The sequence below is a fragment of the Magallana gigas genome, chromosome 1 (genome assembly GCF_963853765.1).
Source record: "Magallana gigas chromosome 1, xbMagGiga1.1, whole genome shotgun sequence".
Lineage (NCBI taxonomy): Eukaryota > Metazoa > Mollusca > Bivalvia > Ostreida > Ostreidae > Magallana > Magallana gigas.
In genome coordinates this window covers 61,202,036-61,224,591 of record NC_088853.1, presented here as the reverse complement: position 1 = coordinate 61,224,591, position 22,556 = coordinate 61,202,036, and the positions used below count along the sequence as shown (strand labels likewise).

The following is a 22,556-nucleotide window of genomic DNA, read 5'->3' as shown; positions in this document are numbered from 1 at the left end:
AGTATGTGAATGATCATAGAAAATGGCATTAAATGGTAACTGAAATATAGCTGAAAAATGACTAAATTGTAGCTAAAATAAGACTGAATGAATTTTTATTTAAATACCACTGAAAAGTAGTTGAAATTAGGCTGAATGGTAGCTGATGTGTCACTGAATAGCTACTGAAAGGCGACTGAAAAGTAGCTGAAATGTCAATGAATGGCTACTGAAATGTCACTGAATGGTAGCTGAAATGTCACTGAATGGCACTCGAAATGTCACGGAATGGTAGCTGAAATGTCACTGAATGGTAGCTGAAATGTCACTGAATGGTAACTAAAATGTTACTGAATGGTAACTGAAATACGACTGAATGGCTACTAAAATGTCACTGAATGGCTACTGAAATGTCACTGAATGGTAACTGAAATGTCACTGAATGGTAACTGAAATATATATGCCATTCAGTTGAATGAAAGACCACTGAAATGTGATGGAATAGTAATGGAAAGGGTCTTTATCAGTGACCATTCCATTACCATTCAGCCAACATTCAGTCACCTTTCAGTCCACTGAATAGTTAGATTTCATCCTGTGAAAGACAGACCACCCTTGGTAAGACAAGACAAAAGAGGGAATGATCGAATCCTGTTAGAAGAAACTTTATTTCTATGTTTTGTGTAACCTTTTTCCTATTTCTTTTTAAAGTGTTTAATTATAATATACCATTTATTAAATAGAAATATGACCTTCAGATATTTTATAAATTTTCAATTTCCAATACATTCATTTCATGCTCAAAATAATTCCCCTTTAAAAAAGACAATCTATTCTGTATTTAAAGAAATAACAATGCGTAAAGAAATTTTATTTTTATACTTTATAAAGTGACATATACGTTCGATGGACCGGTTGTTTACTCATCAAGTTATTATATGTCTCTATATTTGTTTATAAAACACATTTAAGAAATAAACGACGTTATTTAGTGAACATGGCGTTATGAATAGCAATTGCTCTGCTGGCATATTCCATGATGCGCGCTAGCCCCTGACTTTATGATCGGCGACTAGTAAAATAAGATCAGAAGCTCCCGACTTCATGACTGTGGACTAGTAAAAACAGACCAGAAGGATCTGGAGCATTTCTATACACACCCTTTAAATTTCTCCGTGTTTTCAATCAATTCGACTTGCATTGTGGGAAATTTCTATGTTACAAATACTTGCTTCCAAAATTTCAAAATTGCACATGCAGATGGTAGATAGAGGGGTCGACTTTCATATGTAATAGGACCTACTTTCATTCACACAGAAAAGGGCAAACAATTTTTAGTTTTTTCTGTTCTTTGTTGAGGATGAACCCAAATCTGAAGACTATACAAGCGTTAGGTAGCGATGGTTATGAAGCGTTCAGGACTGCTTCTATAATTTGCTTTCCAAAACTGCTGTGCTCTACTAAAACAAGGACAATATTCAAAGAAAGTTGAAGAATGACTTTAGAACCAGAGAGGTTGCAACCAATCATATATTATCAGATATTTTGGGGAAAGCTGTTGGAATCGTTAAAAAAAGGATTGATAGATAGTGGAACAACTCAAGAATTTTATGAGGAAGTTATGAATTTAAACGCAACTTGGGACTGTCTCAGCCTTGCTTTCATTCGTGGTTTGTGTTATAGTTTGTGCTCTACCAGAGATTAACCTGTACTTTGGCATTGTATTTAGAAAGAAAAAAAATAGTGTATAAAAATACAATGGAAAACGTTTTCATTTAATTGTTTTGCATACAAGAAATACTAGTTGACGTGATAGTTGTATGTTAATGGATATAACTTTTAAATGTTTATTCAATATTAAGGTGGTATGGGGCACCTCCATATTGTTACTACCTGTACCTGCGTTTTGAAATATACAATAATTCCAAATTTTAGTTTTGTTCTTTCCAAAAATTGTTACTTCTCAAAATAGTTAGCAAATTCTCAAACGGTGAAAGTATTTTGATTATGACGAATTTTTATAGACATACCTCCTTAACTTTTTATGTGTTGTAGTTAAATCATAGTTTTATTAAATTTTGATAAGTTTTAAAATGTAATTTGTAATTTAATTATATACATCTACAAAGTAATTGTAATTAATTACATTTGAAAACTCTTGTAATGGTAGTTTAATTGAAGAATTGAAGCAAGTAACTGTAATTTAATTAATTACTTTCCATTGTAATTGACCCCATCCCTGATCTTGACAGATGCAATTAGTTGTTTCAAATTTTCCCCAATTTCTCCCGTGGTACAATGGAACTCTATATCAGAAAATTTATCTCGTAGGACTATGATTTTCTTTAATGAGCTTGTTAACTTTAATAAACTCACAAAACATTACCATAATTGCCATTCTATTTATGTAAAAAAAAATTAATAATTCAAACAATTTTAGAATTACCAAAACACTACAATCATATCAGTAATTTTGATTTTCATTTAAATTAATGCCCTATAGGGTCACTTCCATCAATTTACTTGACTAATTAATTTAAACAATTTTTGAAAACAGTTAACTTCTTTATTAATTAATATAAACTTTTCCTTTACATGAAACAGTTTTAAATATCCCAAATCACTGCCCATTTTACAGATTATAATTTTTTCCTAAACACATGCTCCATCTAAACCATGGCTCAGATAATGGCCACCTTGGGACAAATTAATTGTCTAGCGACTGTAGCTGTGACAGTCTTAGGAGAGTGCTGAAAGGAGATCACCTTCCCGAACTAATCATAGGACGCTCTGTGTGTGTAAGTTCAAATTCATGTACTTTTCTAACCTATTCGATAAGTACCTCCAGCGTGTTAAGAAACCTCACAATTGCATTTAATGAAATGTTAACACCTAGCACTTCTATTTGCTGATATTTATTTATTTATTATTTTTGTTGTTGTTTGCAGGTACCCATAACCGTCTCCAGAGAGTCATCGACCTTGATTGCGACTACGAGCAGACCTGCCGCTGGGGGTCATGAATCACAGGTAGATTGTTATCTCATACAATGGATATTTCCTGTACATTCATACAATACATTTTCTGTATATTTACATGAACTATGAGCTGTTCCCAACAGTTAAACACTGAATGTACATGGTTTGAATATGAAACCAAAACATATCCAGTTTATTGTTATATACATGAACTTTATTTATTATTGTTGTTGTTGTTTGCAGGTGCCCATAACAAGCTCCAGAGAGTCATCGACCTTGATGGTGACTAAGATCGAACCTACCGCTGGGGGTCATGAATCACAGGTAGATTGTTATCACATACAATGGATATTTTCTGTACGAGAAACATACCTACTTTGTTGTTATATACATGAACTCATATACAGATGGTTATCAACCATGGATAAACTAACTACTTAGAACATACATAGCAAATTAAAGATAGCTTGAAAATATGCTTCAAATAAATTTAATATGCATTATAAGAAATTATTATTTATATTGTTATTACTAAATACAATAATTTGTAAAGATGGAGATTTCAACACTTTGATACAGAACTCTAATTTTTAACAGAAATCCACACCCTTCACTCCTCTCACCAGCCCCTTGGTCACAGGATCAACAGAAAAGGTACTTCAAATTGTTTCACATAAAATCAAAGTTTCATAGATGATGCTTAAAAGTTTAATATACCACAGTAAGTTTTAAATGGATTGATATGAAATCGGAAAAAGACTTCTCATGGATCCAGCACCTTTTAGTAATGAATGTTTATTTTTAGCTGCTGTTGACTACACATCAATCATCTAAAGACTCGGATGCCGATGGAGGTACCCCTGTGATGACAATTCTCATAAGTAAATACTTATCTATTTCTTCTATTTGTTTGTCTCTATTTACATTATTTTTAATACTGACTATTCTGAGATTGTGTCATATCCAAAAAAAATCAAAATCAACCTCTTAGAAGTTCAATATATACTGGATCCAGAACAAACATTTCACTTGATTCTTTTGATTCTGAAGGTTAATTAAGACCACACACAGACATTGATAGCATGTATGAAGACATTGTGTAATTTCTGTTCTCAGTAAACTAATTTGTGTAGTTACAACTTTTAACCTTATAATCATAAACATCCAATAGATGTTATTAAGATAGTTCTTCCAATTCTTTTTCCAGTTGTCTGCACAGCATTGATTGTCTCCTTAATACTGATATTATTTATAATTACTTTATTATGGCTTAAAAAGAAAAGACAAGTTAATTTGTTATATCCAAACCCTTGTGATCAATTTGAGATGGAAATTAGAGACAGTCATTCATGAACAGAAATAAAATTCATTAAAATTGAAGGACATCTGACAATATGTGTTTATATTTCAAAATATATATGGTGACCGGGTTATATATAAGATATATAACTCTATGTTATTTTCTCTGCTTTCAGTAGTATCAATCTGCTTGAGTAGTCTATCAATTGGCAGCTTCTGCATTTATCTCATCTGCATGCTTAAAAAACATATAATTAGGACAAGACTTCAGCAAGCACATTTTGCCGATGTAGAGGAGCAGTTCAATGCACAAGAATTGAGAAATGAAAGTTTATCTGATGTAGAGGAGCATTTCAATGCACAAGAATTGAGAAATGAAAGTTTATTTTGACTTTGTGTGTATTCTTTGTAGGCGTAGTTGGCTTTCTCGCATATGTAAACAGACAACTTGACATAATAAGAAGAACACTTTTAGGTGTACATGATGTATTAAGTAGAATTTCTTTATCAGTCAACTGTTCCTGGGAAAAATAATAGCCATGCTGCAACATGTGCACCTCCATAATCAAGATCGTGTAAATGAAACTGTAAATAAACAAACACAGGAACTTGATAATCAAAGAAGATATCCAGTTAAAATTAGGAAAAAGACAGATTTTTATGGGGTGGCTAAATAATTTCTTATCACTTGATATACCAAAGGCGTTTAAGTTTTCACTTCAGATTTCAAGGTAACTTGTGTAACTATTTTTGAAAAAAAGAAGGGGTGAGGGTGATAGTTAAATGTATTATTTACTATTACCTTAAATAATCCTTTACATATTGAGTAGAATATTTTTCTTTATTTTCAGTTGTCATTGTTGTGTTCATCACTTGCTTGGGTTTTATTTTATATATTGCCGTTATGAAAATTACAAACGTCAGCAAAGAAACTTGAGGTTAAATTGCTTATATTATTACATAGAGGACCCAACAGAATTACAAAATTACATGGAAAGAAACAATCTAGGCTTTGGTGAAGAGGTTACTACTTCTCTTTAATGTGTTCTACTTCTCTGTGATGTGCTTTTAGAGATTTACATAGAAAATATGAAGCTTAAAAAATCGCATGACTTCTTTGCTTTAAATGTATTCATAGTCATAGCATATCATTCCTTTTAGATGTCAAAAAAGGGAATGACATAAGTTGTATGCTCGCTTTGCTTAAAATATAAGCATAGATCATTGCACATCATTTCTTGTAATTTTAATTTTTTTTTTGTATGCTTGCTGGTTACACATTTTATTGGTAAAAGTAACAATAATGTCATTTTGATTTATTATTGATTTTATCTGAAAATGTTACTGTTGACTAATTTAAGAATCATTTGATGTACATTATTGATTATTGATGTTTACAATTTAAGCTGTGATTTTTAAATTTGTTATTGTCTCCTTTTACAAGATATATGCCATTTAATTATATATTGTACAAATTATGTACATTGTATTTTTCAAAATGTCGTGTTTTTTGGTGTTTTTTTTATTTTAAGCTGACATGGTATGTTAAATGTTAACTTTTTTTTTTTACTTCAAACAGTTTAATATGTGATTTATGTTGGGTTTTTTTTAACTCCATTACAAAGAAATGTGCCAAATTATTCCAATCATATTTTAATAGTTGTGTATATATTGTGATTTTTATTGATTTTATTATTTTAGTTGACATGGTATGTTAACAAAATGATTACTAAATAAATGTTTAAATGATATATTCTTAATTTTGAATTCTTGGACATGTTAAATACCTTCTGCATTATTAATAGGACATTTCCTTAACAAGAAAAAAAAAGTCAAAAAAAAAAAAATTATTCCCACAAAGTCATATGGGTCATAGACCTTTTGGTAGAGAGACAATCCTGTTTTGATGTACCCTGAACTCGGGGAATAAAGAGGGATCTGGACTAGTGTCCTCCCATAGAGTTGTTATGGAGTTTTGTCTCGAAGTGTGAGGGGTGAGACAATTATTTAAAAGGTCTTTAGGAAAGTTTGACCAGGTATTGACTATCTGATAAAAAAAGGCTTATAAGAATAAAGAAATTATTATTGAGCAACAATAAATAGGTAACATATAATACTTGGTGAGGAAATTATTTTATACAGGTATTTGGAAAAAATATGACTGAGGTATTGACTATCTGATAAAAAAGTAAGGTAATTATGGTATTGAATATTTTTACCTATAAAGGTGTACAATAACCAACAAGGTTCTTAACATCATATTAGCTGTCCTTGACTGGTCATTGACTGACAAAGAAATTATTATTGAAAAACCATAAATAGGTAACATATAATACTTGGTGAGGAAATTATTTAATAAAGGTCTTTGGAAAAAAAAACATGACTGGGGTATTGACCATCTGATAAAAAAAGTAAGGTAATTAGGGTATTGAATATTTACCTATAAAGGTGTACAATAACCAAAAAGGTTCTTAACATCATATTAGCTGTCCTTGACTGGTCATTGACTGACAAATGGATGTGGATATGTGAAAATAAAGCTTTTCATTCAAAATACATTTTCATTGTTGACAGTATATAAAAGTAAACATTTTCAACAAGTTGTTGAATTTCCAAAATTCTTCCCATAAGCATTAAAGTCGTAATTAGGAGTCTACGATTGCATTTATATATACTAAGAGAATATGGATTATTACAGAAATTCTGCCGATGAGGAAGTCATTTGTCCGTATGACAAAACTCATGTCAGTAGAAAAGGAAGACTGTCACGTCATCTAATTAAATGTGCAAAAAATAACAAAGCTCTTCTAAAAAACTTTACATCTTGTGAATTTAACCACAGTCACAAAATTAAAAGAGGGGATGGTAGTGACCATTACAGATATTGTAAAGAAAAACAGATTCATGAAGGTTGGCTGGAGCGGGATAATATGTGCACCAAAAAAGGTGATACCTCTCTCCCAAAATACAAGGATATTCAGATAGATGGTGAGAACTGGGATGAGGAATTGGAACCTTTCCCTGGAAAAAAGTACTATGGTTTCATTCCGGACATAAAGAAGCAAAATTAAAACATTATGTCTATTTGAATTCTGTTCATACTACTTGTGTATATAGTGAATTTATATTTAGTATTTGTGGATGGACTTTATTTTGTACAGAGTTATCTCTCTTTGATCAGGGTTACATTCTACGAACTCTCGTATAGCTTGAACTTCACAAGGATAGAGAGATTTCGAATTTTTCGTGGTGAGAAGTACTACGGACCAATTCCAGAATAAAGTGCCTTTAATTTGATCATTTTCTTCTTGGTGATATGTGTAGCTATATGTAATATATATTTCGTTTATATTGCTATTTTGTTTTGTTTTGTTTTCTAACCGATGATTGAAATCATCAAGGTTGACGGAGTTAACAGATCTTGGAAATTTGCTAAGAGTTATCATTCTTTGTACGTGTCTTCGAGAGAGGGCGGAGTCTCCTATAAGCCAGCTTTCTAAAGGGTGACACTATTATAAGCCTTTTATATAGATAAATAGAATATCCTTCTGAGTGGGCGGAGACTATTGTGATTTTAAATGATAAATTGACAGATAGTAGAGTAATAGAGTAAGCCTAGGGTAAGTCTTTCGAGAGGGCGGAGTCTCCTATAAGCCTTTGGTATAAATATATAGAGTAAGCCTTTCTGAGTGGGTGGGACTATTGTGAGCCTTTGGTATTAATATATAGAGAAAGCCTTTCATCTTATTAGCATAATTGGTAAGAATATAGAGTAAATTGGGCGGGTCTTACTATATAACTATAAAGTGTGTTGTAGAGCACCATATATACCACTACTATGAGAAATCTCGCGCAAGCGATTAGCGACTTGGACGACCTGCCATGTCCGTGAGTAATTGATAATATAACAAAAAATAACACGATTTTACTGAAAAAGTTAGCTACAAGTGAGTCAATTTTTTTTTAAAACACACATTACAATGAGAACTTCACAACTGTAAAGTAAAAAAAGTAAACTTAAGGATAACTTGAAATATGAAGCAACTTTGTGTGAAAATGTCTTCTGTAATAGAATGTAGAACGAAGTTGTAAATTAGTCTTTTCATTTTTTTGGGGGGGTTTAAGTATGGAGCAGTGTGCCACTCCACTTCTTTCTTCGTAAGTGTCGTGTGTGTGGTTTTTAGAAATAAAACGTACTCTCCAGTGTATGATTTTAATCTCCGTTCTGTTTACTTTAACCAAATTTTTATTCTTTATGATTTACACTTAAAAAAATTAAATTGATCATCATTTTCCCCCATATGTAAAGTATCCCACTAGCATCCAGAAAGAGGACGTACAGCTCCTCACCGGGATGTTCGCCAGGGTTAGTTTTTTTTCCCCAAAAATAAAAGTTTCAATTGTTTTATTGTTCAGAAATAATAAATTCTACACTCAACTTTCACTCAAAATTAATAGCATTTCATATTCTGTCCGTACATATATAGCACGCCGATGTCAAAGAAGAGGAGGGGAAACCTGTTAGTACATTTTATATTTAATGAAACACAATTTCTTGTAAATGATCTTAGAAATATACGTATATATTAATTTTTTCATATATTCTTAACTTTATTCCCTCCACTCCGTCGGTGCCGATTGGGTCAGTAAATCAATTTTGATTTTATCCTTTTAAATAATAAATTCGTAATTTATACATTGTGGTATGCAGTAAATATAATGTGACCCTAATTTCTCATGTTCATTTAGATTACCCCCCAATGCGCCGATTCGTCCAACGTTAGTATGATTCTTTTTTATTAAATTAAAATATTTTTGTCACTGAGTTATGTTTTTTTTTAAATGTTTGAATGGTTATATATGAAAAAAAAATTTTTTTTTTGCTCGAATGAATACAAATAATCACACAATTTTTCTTTATTTAACAGGAAAAGGATCGAAATCGTTACAATTAGCGATGAGTAAGTTACGTAACAAATTTACATGTTTCATTTGGATTTTAATTTTAAATATATGTAGATTTTTTTAGTTCCAAATTTTACCTCCTTTTTCCCGTAGTTCAACCACGGAGAGTTACTGTGTTCTGGACAGTAGGCATGTATGTCTTTTTTAATCACCATAGAATATCTGTTATATCAAATACTAACTGTATGATATTTATGTCATTTTTAATTGTCATGGTTTTGGATGTTTTACGTTATTTATTCATGCTTTTATGTATAACATTATCTAACCAATATTTTGTTTGATTTAATTTCAGATTAACAGAGGTCCCCTTCCCCCCAGACAGGAGGAGAAAATGGACATGTTTTAAAATTAATAAATATTTTTTAAAAGTGTTTGCATTGTTAGTTGTGTATATTGCAATTGAATTGCTTGAAAGAAAAAAAACTGGTATCTATAGTTCCAGACATCTCGAGACTGAGCAATGGTTTGAATAATTAAAAAAAAATTCTGCCTTGGGGTGATGACTCATATTTCCAAGCACATTTAAAGCCACCTATGTAGTAAGTCTTGTGTCTTCTCATTATTACGATGTGTGGCCAATGCATAACACTCGTTTTCTAGTCATATATGATTTTTTAACTGTCATATTGAGTCGATGAGAATTTGGCGCGGTTTTGTCTGTCTTTGTTTTGGTCGTTCATTTTGTTTGCAGCAATTGATTAATTTTTGCATCTGCAAACATGCTAGGGATACACTATTTTAATGTCTGTTTATTAACTCATGGAAATGATTTTGATGGAATAAGCTGTTCTTTGAGATGTGTTAAAATTTAAAAGCATGGAAACCCACTGTTGTCATATTTTTTTGTGTCTGTTTCATATTGAGATTGTTTACATTTTGTATTCTTTGTTTGTAGTTTTTTACCCTCTCCGGAGAATTTCGTTTTCTTTTTATGCAACATTTGTAATCGAAACATTTCTTAAGATTGACTGCATTATCATTTCTTTAAAAGAATCGGTAACACTGTGTTGCACTACAACGCGAGTTCTTTATGAAATAAAATCTAGAGTAGTGCTTGTTGAACTGTAACGACTAGGACTTTTAAAAAGAACTAAAGCAGTGGTTTTTGCACTGTAACGACTAGGACTTCCCAAATAGACTAGAGTAGTGCTTTTTGCAATGTAACGACTAGGTCTTTTACAAACTAGAACAGTACTTGTTGCGTTGTATCGATTAGGTCTTCAATTTCTAAATTGAAATTTATTTTTAAAAAATGAAAATATGTAAAAAATACAGGTATTTTTTGTCATTGAAAATAGTAAACACATAATCAAAAAAAAATTATTAGATAAATAAAACTTCCTACCAAAATGTAATACCAAGTAATTCATATTAAAGATAAAACAAGAATTAAAATTGTTCTAAAATGAAAAGAGAGGGGAAAAAATAAATGTTTAGTTCAGTGACAGACTAATTTTTATGTACACTTAGTTCAGTGACAGGCTAATTTTCAGTTCAACTTATCAATTTTTTTTTTTTACATCCTAGATATTTTATTTAAATATTCATTATACAGCTGGTTTAGTTTTACAGATAATCAATAGAAATTTTATGTTTGTTTGGTTTTTGTTTTAGATCAGATTTCCAGGAACAAGACCTGTTCACAGATCTGGAAGACATTGACTGGAGCGAGGTGACTCTTGCCGAAGGTGATGACTTGCTAGATGCGGTCCATGCATGTGACTTTCATGACATCGCGGAGTCCTCGTTTCACGGAGATCAATCACTTCTAGAAAACTTGGACACCTTCGACTTTACAGAGTTACCAGGACCTTCCTTCGCTCGGGACTCGACAGTGCAAATTGGAGGCGGGAGGGACGATTTCAACATCCGTCTGCTTAAGGAAAAGGCTCTCAAGACAATGGGGGTCAAAGAAGTCTCATACGAACTGACTTTCAACGACCGCCTCTTTGGTGAGCAGAAAAAATGAACGAAGTGTTCGACCTTCTCAGGGAAGCCTACCAAAAAATGCTAGATCGAGTCAAAAGAGACCTTCGTCCTGGAGATATTGTCCGTGTGGCCATTCACAACGATGGACTTGACCTACCGGTGTTCGTTCCCTTCCGTCCAATGGAAAACATGAATACGGACACCGTGCTGGAAACCTTGACCCACGTTCATAATAGTAATGAGGATGTGGCTTTTGAATCCTCATGTCGGGTCGATGTAGGAGCTATCCGATATCCGCGAGGGGGCAAAGGGCGCAAGATGTCGACTTTGGCTCCTAAGATTGCCAAAAAGCGTTCGATTGTGGCGATCTACAACGACGACAACATCTGTCTTGTTCGGGCTACTCTTGTTGCCCTCGCCGGCGCCTGTAAGCTTCATCCAGATGAGTTCCGCAAATTCCAGAGGCGACAGCCAACATTCACTACCGGAGAAATGCTCATTCATTTTGGGGTGTGTCCAATCTGGTATTATAACGATCTACGCGCTAATCATCAGCGGGCACAAGACCTCTTGACGATTCGAGTCTGCGAGGCCCTAGGGATTGTCGCGGACGAACCCTTGACTTATGCCTGCATCCCTCGCCTGGAAGAATTCCTGAATATAAACTTATATGTCATTAGTGCAAGTATGGGGGATACGTTTTCGTACATCAGCGCCTACCACGATCAAGAACGCAAGAAAGTTTTTCTGTACCACGAAGACATAAACGACAAGGAACACTTTCACGCCATTCCTAACATCACTGGATTTTTCACCAGTTCTTACTTTTGTCAGCACTGTCTCGTGCCATTTAAGATACCTTACCGTCACCACTGCGTGAATTACTGTGGCGTGTGTCAGTCGTATGACTGCCGCAAGGGTCGAGAACTCCGTCCGAATGTCACCGGACCTGTCGCTCCCAGGTGTGTTACCGAAGACACAAAACACTCACTGACAAGGGGTTCGTTCCTTGTCAGACCGCATACAAGTGTCCCTTTTGTCTGCAGACCTTTCACATCTCCGACAGAAAGCCAGAAGATCATCGCTGCGGACATTACACGTGCAAGTCCTGTCATCAGTATGTCGAACCCGAACACCTCTGTTACGCCAGAGCTCACGCGGTCTCCCCGCCAGAGCCACGACGATACATATTTGCCGACATCGAATCCTCCCAGCGAGACGAGATCGTGCAGTGCTAATTTGGGTACGCTCCCTCACCCGACCCTGACTGTGTCCGCTGTCAAGACCGCTCCTGTGCGAGTTGTCGCCTCTGTCAGCACTGTCAGAAATCCCACTGCGGGCAAGCCAGACATTCGTTCGTTCTTGCTATGTGTCAGACCGCATGTTCGGAATGCGAGGAGGAAAATCTGACTTCCGACAGCACGTTTTCGCATTGCGGAGATCGATGCTCCGCTTGTTCCAAGATCGATAAGAAGACCAAGAAGTACCTTAAACCTCCCTGTACCAACACATGTGGGAGACGCGAACGAGTCTTCGAGACCTTGCACGATCTGGGGATCTGTATGTTCAGTGACACGCACAAGGGGTTTACGGTCTTCTTCCACAACCTTTCTTATGACGGCTGCTTTCTCATTCAATACCTGATTTCGCAGACCATTCGCCCGTCCTTCGTCATCTACAGAGGCAGTAAGATTCAGATGTTCAACGTCGGTAAACTGAACATCAGATTCTTGGACTCGTTCAATTTTCTGCCCATGGCCCTCGGGAAACTGCCAAAAGCATTTTAGCTCGACTCCCTGAAAAAAGGATACTTTCCTCATTTTTTTACCAGTGTTGCCAACTTGACATACGTGGGGCCTTATCCCCCCGCCGAAACTTACGGACCTGATAGGACAAGTTCATTTTTTCAGCAGATCTGAACAATTTAATTTTACCCGCCAAAAAGATGGAAGTAATTATTATGTAAGTAGTTATTTTTTTTACATCTGTGCAGATTTTTTAAAATTTATTTTTGTCTTTATTTAACCTTTTAATTTTTTTTTAAATATTCATTTCTTCATTTTTTTTTTAGAAGTAACTTGACAGAAAATAGCAGTCTTTCGGTTCAATTCACAGAAAATAACAGTGTACATCTCACATTTAGGTTTGGTGTTTTATTTAAAGCAAATTTAAAAAAAAATAATTTACTGTAGAGAAAAAATAGAAAAAAAACTTTTTTATACAAATCTAGACCATTCTCCTCCAATAAAATAATAAACATTTTGTCTACCAAATGTTTATCCTTGTTTTAATTTTCACTAATTTTTAAACACAAAATATAAAATCATGTATCATTGTAACTCCCTTCCTTTTTTTTTTAAAAAAAAACTTCTTTTAATAAAATTACAGTTATCCCAAGCTCCCCTTAAAATCTACCAAAGAAGTGGGTACTTCTTGTGAAGACCTAGAGCAGATAAGAGATGAGGAAGAAGTAGATGAAGAAGAGAGAAATGAAGATTGACATTGACAATAGTTTATTGAAGATGATTCAAAGACAAGAAGAGTTGAAAGAAGAGAAAGAAGAAACTGAAAGACGCTTAACAGACTTACAGTCGAGATTTGATAACATTGAAGAAGAACTTGAGGATATCATGTATTTAATGGATTAACGGAAATTTTCGCAGTGCATGTATAGTTTGTAGAGTTGCCTGTCTTTTCTCATCATTAAGTAGTTTATCATGATTAAAAAAACTTACCTTTTTCACTGATGTCTAGATCACCGATGAAAATTTAGTGGTTTATAAATTGCACTTATGTTATACATCATCAAAACTTCTCTACTAGGAAATCGTACTATTAACCGTTTGTCAATATGATTTTAGCATACTCGCTTTTTGATGTACAAAACAAACTTTCCCGTAAGACATTTATCCCAACGTAAGTATATCGGAAGTTCAACCCTTAGTATAGTGTAAGATATTTTTGTACAAAATGCGTTTTTTCAATCTATAAAGAAAGGTGAATTTTTTTTCTGTTACGAATTGTGAAAGCCCTTATAAATATACACCCTGGCATTCATTATTAAACAAACATGCCCACCAAGTGATTTCCGAGACTTTAAAAAATGATTTTATGAATAAATAACGAATTCAAATACGTTTATAGATAACAATCAGAATACAGGTGTCACGTTTCATTCACCTGTGAGAGAGGCGCTAGAAGGATTACTCCACCTTAAATGAAACCTTCTATCATTATATAAGCATTCAGGGATAATTTTTTTTAAATCTTACTGATCAATATACATCATAAACAATAGAGAAAACAAAACATACACAATGAATTCGTAATCCCTAAAAATAATTCGGAAATAAAAACGTTGCCAGAAAAGTTCGAAAAGTAGTTAAACATCCACAAATTGTTAATTCTATCCTAATTAGGTCGCTTGTTTTTTTTTCCACTATAATGAACAATTATCAATTTTTAGCTGATAAATTTAAGACGGATAGTGTTTAAAATGTAAAATTACTTATATGATTCTAGGTCATATGTGTTTGATTCATTTTGATAAACGTGAATAATGTTCTAAGGTATAAATTAACAATTTGCGAAGGTCTGCAGATTTGTTAACCCGTACATAATATCATTTTTTTCTCCGTTTTGAATGAAGGCCTCAAACCAGTACAATTCCAAAGTTTCACTACAAATCATGTTATAGACAAAATAATTCCCTATTTTCCCCTTCGATTTTAAAGATTTCCTGCCAGCAACAGGGACTGTATCTTTTAAAAGATAAAAAACAACATCTTAAACAGTTCAATACATGCTTGATTTGGCCTCGGCTCGTGTGAAAATTCGAGGCTTTTTTGTTTGTTGACTGTCTGTTGTTTCCTGAGGGGGTAAAAAGCCTGGACTCGGACAATGATATTTAAACTCAGTATGATATGCGCACAAGCGCGAGACTTGTCGTATTCTTAATCTGTAGCTGTCGGTCTGTAAAAAAATCTTAACGTTTACCATATTTATTTTTGGTCTAAAACTAGTGTTTTCACTCCAACGTACTAAATGTAAACAAAAGCTTTGTTTACATAGCAATGAATTGTAAGCTCTGTAACTCGCTTATATCTCAACAATTGACACCTAAATTTTGGTTGCCTTGTAAACATTATACTGGGAAAATAAATTTCGACAAAAATCATGACCATGCCCCTTTAATTAAGAATTTAACTTTTTTTTTAAAGAAGTTTAAGTCGATGGATGAAGTGGCACTAAAGGGGATTAATTTTAATGAAATTTAAAACGACTGATATGATTGTAGTGTTTTGGCAATTTTAAAATTGTTTACAATATTAAATATTCTTTTTTACAAATGTTTACATAGTATGGTATTTATGGTAATATTGTGGGAGTTTAGTAAATTAACAAGGTTATCGAATAAAATCATAGTCCTATGGGATCAATTTTCTGATATGGAGTTGCGTTTTTGAAACAACTAATTGCATCTGTCAAGACTCCTATTAGAAAGATATTCAAAGTTTTATCAACAGAAAGGCATTTGCTTGGATACCGGTATTTTCACTAATGTTACTGCAAAGAGAGGGGTTATTGCGATTTTATTGGTTTTTCTTTTAAACAATTGAATAAAAAAATATATCATCCGATACATAAATTTGTAAATGTATTACTCATATATATATATATATATATATATATATATATATATATATATATATATATATATGTATTTACAGTGAAATTCTAATTTTTCAGTGTTAACTTTCTTTATTTACAATTCTAGATTTTTTTGTATTTGTATACGTTCCAAATCTTCATTATTCTGTTCAATTCTTTGTTATTAGTTAGACTAACTTAGACTAGTAACATGAAAGAAGGTGTTGCAGTTTCTATGCTAATTTTCCCCAAAGGAGTTGCAGATAAAATAGAAAAATAAAAGTTACAGAATTTGATGTTATTTTTTCCCATGCAACGTTGTACATAAATCGGTGTGGAATTTTAAGGGAAATTTGTACTATCTTATTTAAGGTAGCTCCATACTCGTTAAATTATCTGAGGAAAGTTGAAAACCGAACTGATTTCGACTTAATAGAGTTAAATGTCATCAATTGTTAGAAAAAATGTTAGAAAATGTCATCACACTTTTTGAGATGCCAGATAAACATAAACTAAAGCATAATTTAGCATTAGAAATTTTTTTTTTGTTAAAAGTAAAATCTTGTAGGCAAAAATTTGTTTTTCTTGTTTAATTTTAATGTCAACTTTATCAGAAAACTAAAATTACAAAAATATTTTAAAATTAATCGTTGGAATAGGAAAAAACTATAGCATTTAGACATACAACTGAGAGAAAAGTCAGAAAAAGTGTTATTTCCCCTTTGCATAGATAAAATATATAAAAATTTGGAAATTTAGTATAAAATTAAGTGCGAAAATATCTTGAACCTACTAATAATTTTAATTACATCCATGTGATTATATTCACATAAAATAAATAAAACTATCATGCACAATTTTTAAAGAATTCAAAGTCTTACAAAAAAGTGTGACATCACAGAACACTGGATCTATTTTAAGACCATGAAATAAATTTTAAAATGGTTACACAGACAAATATGGCAGAATTCACGCCATATAAAAAGGGAATCCTCATCATTGTGAAAAAATGCCTCTTTGAAACAAAAATAATTTAACCTTAACGTTTTAAGTAAGACAATTTCTTATAATCTGCCATTTCCGATTTTTGTTTCAAAGAGGCATATTTTTAATAAACCTGACTTTTGGAAAAAATCATTAATACCTTTGAAGTCTAAAAACGACGTATTAAATTTTCCGTTCTTAATTCATGTCTAGATTAGTCGAGTGGTAACGCAGTTACAATAGACTAATACCGTGTCTTATATTTTTGACTGGGTTCGAATCCCGAAAAAGTTGGAATTGTTTGTAAAATTTTATTCTTTCTTATTTCTAATCGCATGGAAGGTAGAGATAATATAAAAAATGTCAGAATAAAGTTATTTAAACTATTATATTTTTTTAACATTACTGTGTGAAGTCCCCGTTAAAAACCATTTTCTTCTGAACAAGAGAATTTAAAGCAATGTACTTAGTATGCATCAATGTAGAAATTAGATTTTCCACCCTTTTTTTTGAAATAACGGATATGCTGATTTCAAAGATACATGTACAGGTTGTTAACAGCAAACAAAATCATTTTAAAAAGTTTGATTGGGTGATGAAGCAATAGGTTACTGAAAATATGTACGTAAAATTGTACTTTTTACTAGACTTAGCGTTTATTTAGATACTATAGAAACATATACAACTCTGACGGATTTGAAGAGCCAAAATAAGATTTATTCATGTATTTCAAGAATGATATTTTAAACACGCTGGACAGTAGATATCAAATTGAGATATGTTAAAGCAATATAAGCTGTCGGCGACGGTATTTTTTTTAAATCGCCAAAAGCACTCTAAAACAATTTAGCCACATTAAAACATAACATATCAAAATGATGCTACCTGCTATTAAGTCTAAAACTCGTTTAATACGTGAAAATATGCACAGCGAGAATTTTTGTCTTGCAAGACAATATTTCACTGACGTATTCAGAAATATGCAAGTGACCCTAGGTCAGACACTCGGACACTGGGGTACACATGCGTAGATAGTCGGAGGAGATGAAAAAAGATGTCGGAAAAACGTGGAGCGAAGTTAAAACTAACGGACTCCGCTAGGAAGAGGAATAAAAAGAAAGCAAATGCCAGACTTAACAGAAACAAAATCTATATCGGAGATCAGTATGATCCATGGAAGGAATTACGGACGAATTTGTGTTTGAAAAATGCAAGTGAAACATTGTTTATATATAATGAATATAAGCCCATTGTCTTCAAGATTGTTGCATGAAATATTTTTAATCAGTTCAGTTCGTCATGTCCCCCATGTTTATTAACCCGATTTCAGTGATTGTTGCAGTAGATGAACATAGTAACAAAAATATTCGTCAGTCATTCGGTAAACTTTGTGAGGTACGGAAGGGGAAATTTTATCGGGGGAAAATAGCTTACATGCATTTCATTTATTTTTTTAGTTACAAAGATTTTCAAGGAAATGAGACCAGAGTACCTGCGCGAAATGAATTTATTCCTTGTGTACGTCAACGCCTGGTCCATCAGTTGTACAGAAACTGTGTGTAGTGGAATCTGATTTATTTGACATTTCACCAGAAGAAGTTGGAAAAGAGTAAGTTTTTAATAGCTATACATGTTGCACTTGAGTGACATTTTAATTTTGAGAAATATTTAATCAAGGATTATATAAATGATTTTGTAAACTTAAAATAACAAACTATTTTCAGTGTAGAAAATGCTATGTCAGGCATTGAGGAACTTACACAACCAAGGATGAAAAGACTTAAGCAACCTCAGACAGTTTTATGGATCCTTTTAGGTATCTAAAAACATTTCTCTGTTAAATTGGATTCACTTGTTTCTTAATTCAATCATTATTAAATGTATTATTGATTCTATTGATTTCAATATTTTATGCAATTTCTATCGTAGAATTACATTGAGTGCCTCAGAATTGACTTGTGACCAGGATGACTCCTCTGAAGATGAAGAATATGAGCCTAGCTTTCATCTATCATTTAAGTAATTATTATAATATGTACTAAGTTTAAGTACAGATGAAAAAATATTTGATTATTAGAAATAAATACAAGATATTTGTTTATCCAAAAGATAACAATTCAATTTTGATTTTTTTTACTAAAGATTTGATTATGGCATAATCTCAGAGGAGTCGGATCCAGAAGAAAATGAAGAGGAGGAAGAAAGTGTAGGTAGACATTCTGAGTGTAATGTGCAAGTGATCCGAAAACATGAGTAGTAAGGGGGATAGTCTGAGGGCACTTTATGGTCACCCTTGAGAGGGCCGTCTGAGGGCACCACTGTTGAGGGCCGTCTGAGGGCACCACTGTTGAGGGCCGTCTGAGGGCACCACCGAGAGGGCCGTCTGAGGGCACCACTGTTGTGGGCCGTCTGAGGGCACCATGCTTAGTTATATTAAATCCGATTAACTCAAGTTTTCAGTTAAATCTCGAAATTCATAGGAAAAAACACCAGCTTTTCAACAGTAAGTTATACATAAGATTTCAGTTAGTTCTCGAAATCCATAAAGGTAAAAAAAACACCAGCTTTGTAACAGTAAGTCATACATAGTGATATATGGCTAATTTATTTTTCGTCTCATTAATAAACCTAAACTCTAATACTAATAAAAAAAATTTAAAAAAAGTTGTTGATCAAAAACATTTATTTGACAATATCAATAATTGAATACACGTGACAAAATCGTTAATTTATTACACATGACAATATCAATAATTTAATATTCATGATTTTATAATATATATATATATATATATATATATATATATATATATATATATATATATATATATATATATATATACAATGATATTTATCCAAAACAAATGTTTATATTGAAAACAGTTACTTCTTACAAGTACTTTAATACTGTTTGCTTTTAAAGCTTTTGATGAAAGTTTGTCATAAAGTTTTCAATACAATTTACCAACATTGATGTCTGGAGCAAGTCCACGCAGACACTGTCAAAAAGTTCATTGAGAGCATTTAACTCCTCTTTAAGAGGATATTGGGAAGTTTCCCTCCAAAACCCAGGTGTTAGAATAGGTGAGAGCCCAGATGTTGATGTCTGGGTCTCTCCAGGTGTCGATAGAGAGATGGGCTGGGTTGGTGCATGAAACTCCCGGTGCATCATAGATCTCGATAATGATGATGATGATGGGTTTACTATTGTCACCGGTTGTAGCGCAGAAGTGGGGCATTCAAATGATGCGAGGCTATATTCCGGTAGCTCAGGACCCGGTGAAGCCGGGCTGTAATCCGGTGAAACGGGGATGTATATTGGTGAAGCGGGGCTGTATTCCGGTGAAACGGGGATGCATTTCGGTGAAGCGGGGCTGTAATCCGGTGAAACGGGGATGTATATTGGTGAAGCGCGACTGTATTTCGGTGAAGCGGGACTGTATTGGTTAGGTAGCCGAAAAGTTTCCCTGGTGCACATCCGCCGCTCTAGCTTCCTGTGCTTCTCTGGGTTTTCCTCTCTGTAACAAAAAAAAAATAAAATTGCATATTTAAAATCAAACTTTAAATATAAAATACGGTATATAATTGATTTACTCAAGACACTGATTTAAAGTCTATACGAGTACATTTCCATATAAATTCTATACCTGAATGTTTTCAGAACTGGGGCTTCCTCTGTTTCTTCTTGAGTGAATTTCACTCTTTTCTTTTCAATTGTTCTATGGAAATTGATACAAAAAAATAATTTTACAATTCAGATATTTTAATTTAACATGATAGACAGTGTTTTAATGTAAATTCATAGTTTTGGAATTAAATTGGGAAATTGCTTTCATTTGTGAAACTCTTTGAAAGAAAAATACTCAATTCATCACATTTTTATTAAGATAAAAAAAAAGTTTTTTATTACACACTTCTTATCGGAATAAAACAAGATGCATTTATTTTGATTAGTTACGACATAAAAATGTATACCTCCTGTGAAGAATCAAAGAATATTCTGCGTCCTCAATTTTCCTCTTTTTGGAGGGTGAGGGATTTGATTCTTCGCCATGTACGTCCTTGGGAGAATTTCTTGTTTAAAGAAAAATACATAAAAACTTCAAGAACTCTATCAATTTGATTTTAAAATTTCTGTTAACATCCATGGCGTTTAAATAAGAAATCAAAACAATAAAAAAATGTCAAAAAGTCAGAACATACCCTGGATTAAAGATCACCGAAAAGTTGTGACCCAGCTCTACCCATTCCTTCTCAAAGTCTCGAAACTCTCTTCCAGATGAAGAAGTAATGGTGTTTTCACTCATCTTGTTATCCCTGAAAAGACAGTGATCCAAGAAAGATAACTACGATTATTTTTTGATTGATCAATCTCTATCCAGAGTTATCTACTTCACTAATTTGTCGTTTTACAAGGTGAAGTGCGAGACTTGGTAGAGAATGTTTCTTTAATTTGAAATAACGTCGGCATAAGTTGCGCCGTGTTTTCAAAGATTTGTGTCCAATAAATATTCATTTAAAAGAATATTGTCGCTCATTTTGTTGACATGTAGATAATTAAAAAAAATGATAAAGACTTACATAACGTTGAAAAATTCTTCTGCCATCTGTAACAGTAGAGTCCCTTTTCACTGTGGTTTACTTTACATTTATCCGTTTTATTTATACTGATTTGTTAGGGGGCGATATGTGCAGCGTTTGGAGTCTTTCATTTGTTTCTATGTAAATTAGAAGTTGTCTCATTTAAATTCAGCGCGCACCCTATAATTGTGCGCGCAATTTTTATGATTATGCGCGCGTTTTTTTTTTATTTTTCTGTACGTGGTGTAGTAAGAAATCGTATATGCCATAATTATTCAATACATAATATATTATATTATATTTTATTACCTATCAATTATATTATCCTAAATATGAAAAAAAAGAAATATCCTATATACGTATTACACTTAATTAAATTAATAAAAATTTCATGGTTTTTTTTATTTCTCACCTCATTCACAAAGATGACCAAATCCGTGTAAGAATTACTTATTTGTTTAATCGACATTTTTTATTAATTTGCTACTATGTGGTGATAATACTTTTCCTTTGCAAACTAATATATTTAAACGTGTTTACTGCTGTACACAGATTTATAGATTAAACTTTGTAGATGCCATATAAGTTACTGAACAAGTAATCTCGTTTATTAACAAGCATGACATGACGTACTTAATTTTTGCAAGTAATATTGTTTGATATCTAGCATGACGTTTTGTAATATAAATCTTTAGGAGATCTAGAGGGACATTAATTCCAAATTCTTTTGATTTCATCAATAAAATATGTTTAAAAATAAACACAAACAAATTAAAAATTTTATTTCATTTTCGAAAAAAAACTATCGCGCACATTACGACCATGCGCGCGTTTTCTACATCTTATGTGTTTCTATGCTAAAATGCTATAAGAATTACATCTACATAAAGTTTAATGGTCATAGCCGGACTTGATATCCGAAGCATGGTTTTTTAAAGTTCAATCACCTTTTAGAACATCTTTTAGAAACTATCGCGCGCACGATACTTTAAAGATCACCATTTCCGCCTTTATCAAATAAAAAATAGCCATTATCTGACAAATCTGGGAAATTGAGCATACAAATATCAACTTTGATAAGACCCCTGGAAAAAACCAGGAGGTAAAAGTTTTTTTTTTATTTCACCATTTGATGCCTTTTAGCAATTACTTTAATGTGTAGAACAGATAAAGAAATTCCTAGGGCAG

The 22,556-nt window shown here is 32.8% G+C and overlaps 1 protein-coding gene and 1 long non-coding RNA gene across 2 annotated transcripts in view; both read left to right on the top strand.

The window, feature by feature from the left end:
• Positions 1–22,556, top strand: part of LOC105346730 (neurogenic locus notch homolog protein 1-like) — a 355,622-nt gene that overhangs the window by 256,721 nt on the left and 76,345 nt on the right. The window lies entirely within an intron of this gene.
• LOC105347302 (uncharacterized) lies at positions 2,867–5,914 on the top strand. The gene is made up of 5 exons (XR_010712294.1): positions 2,867–3,008; positions 3,201–3,281; positions 3,555–3,611; positions 3,763–3,838; positions 4,165–5,914. It is a non-coding gene; the product is annotated as an uncharacterized lncRNA (long non-coding RNA).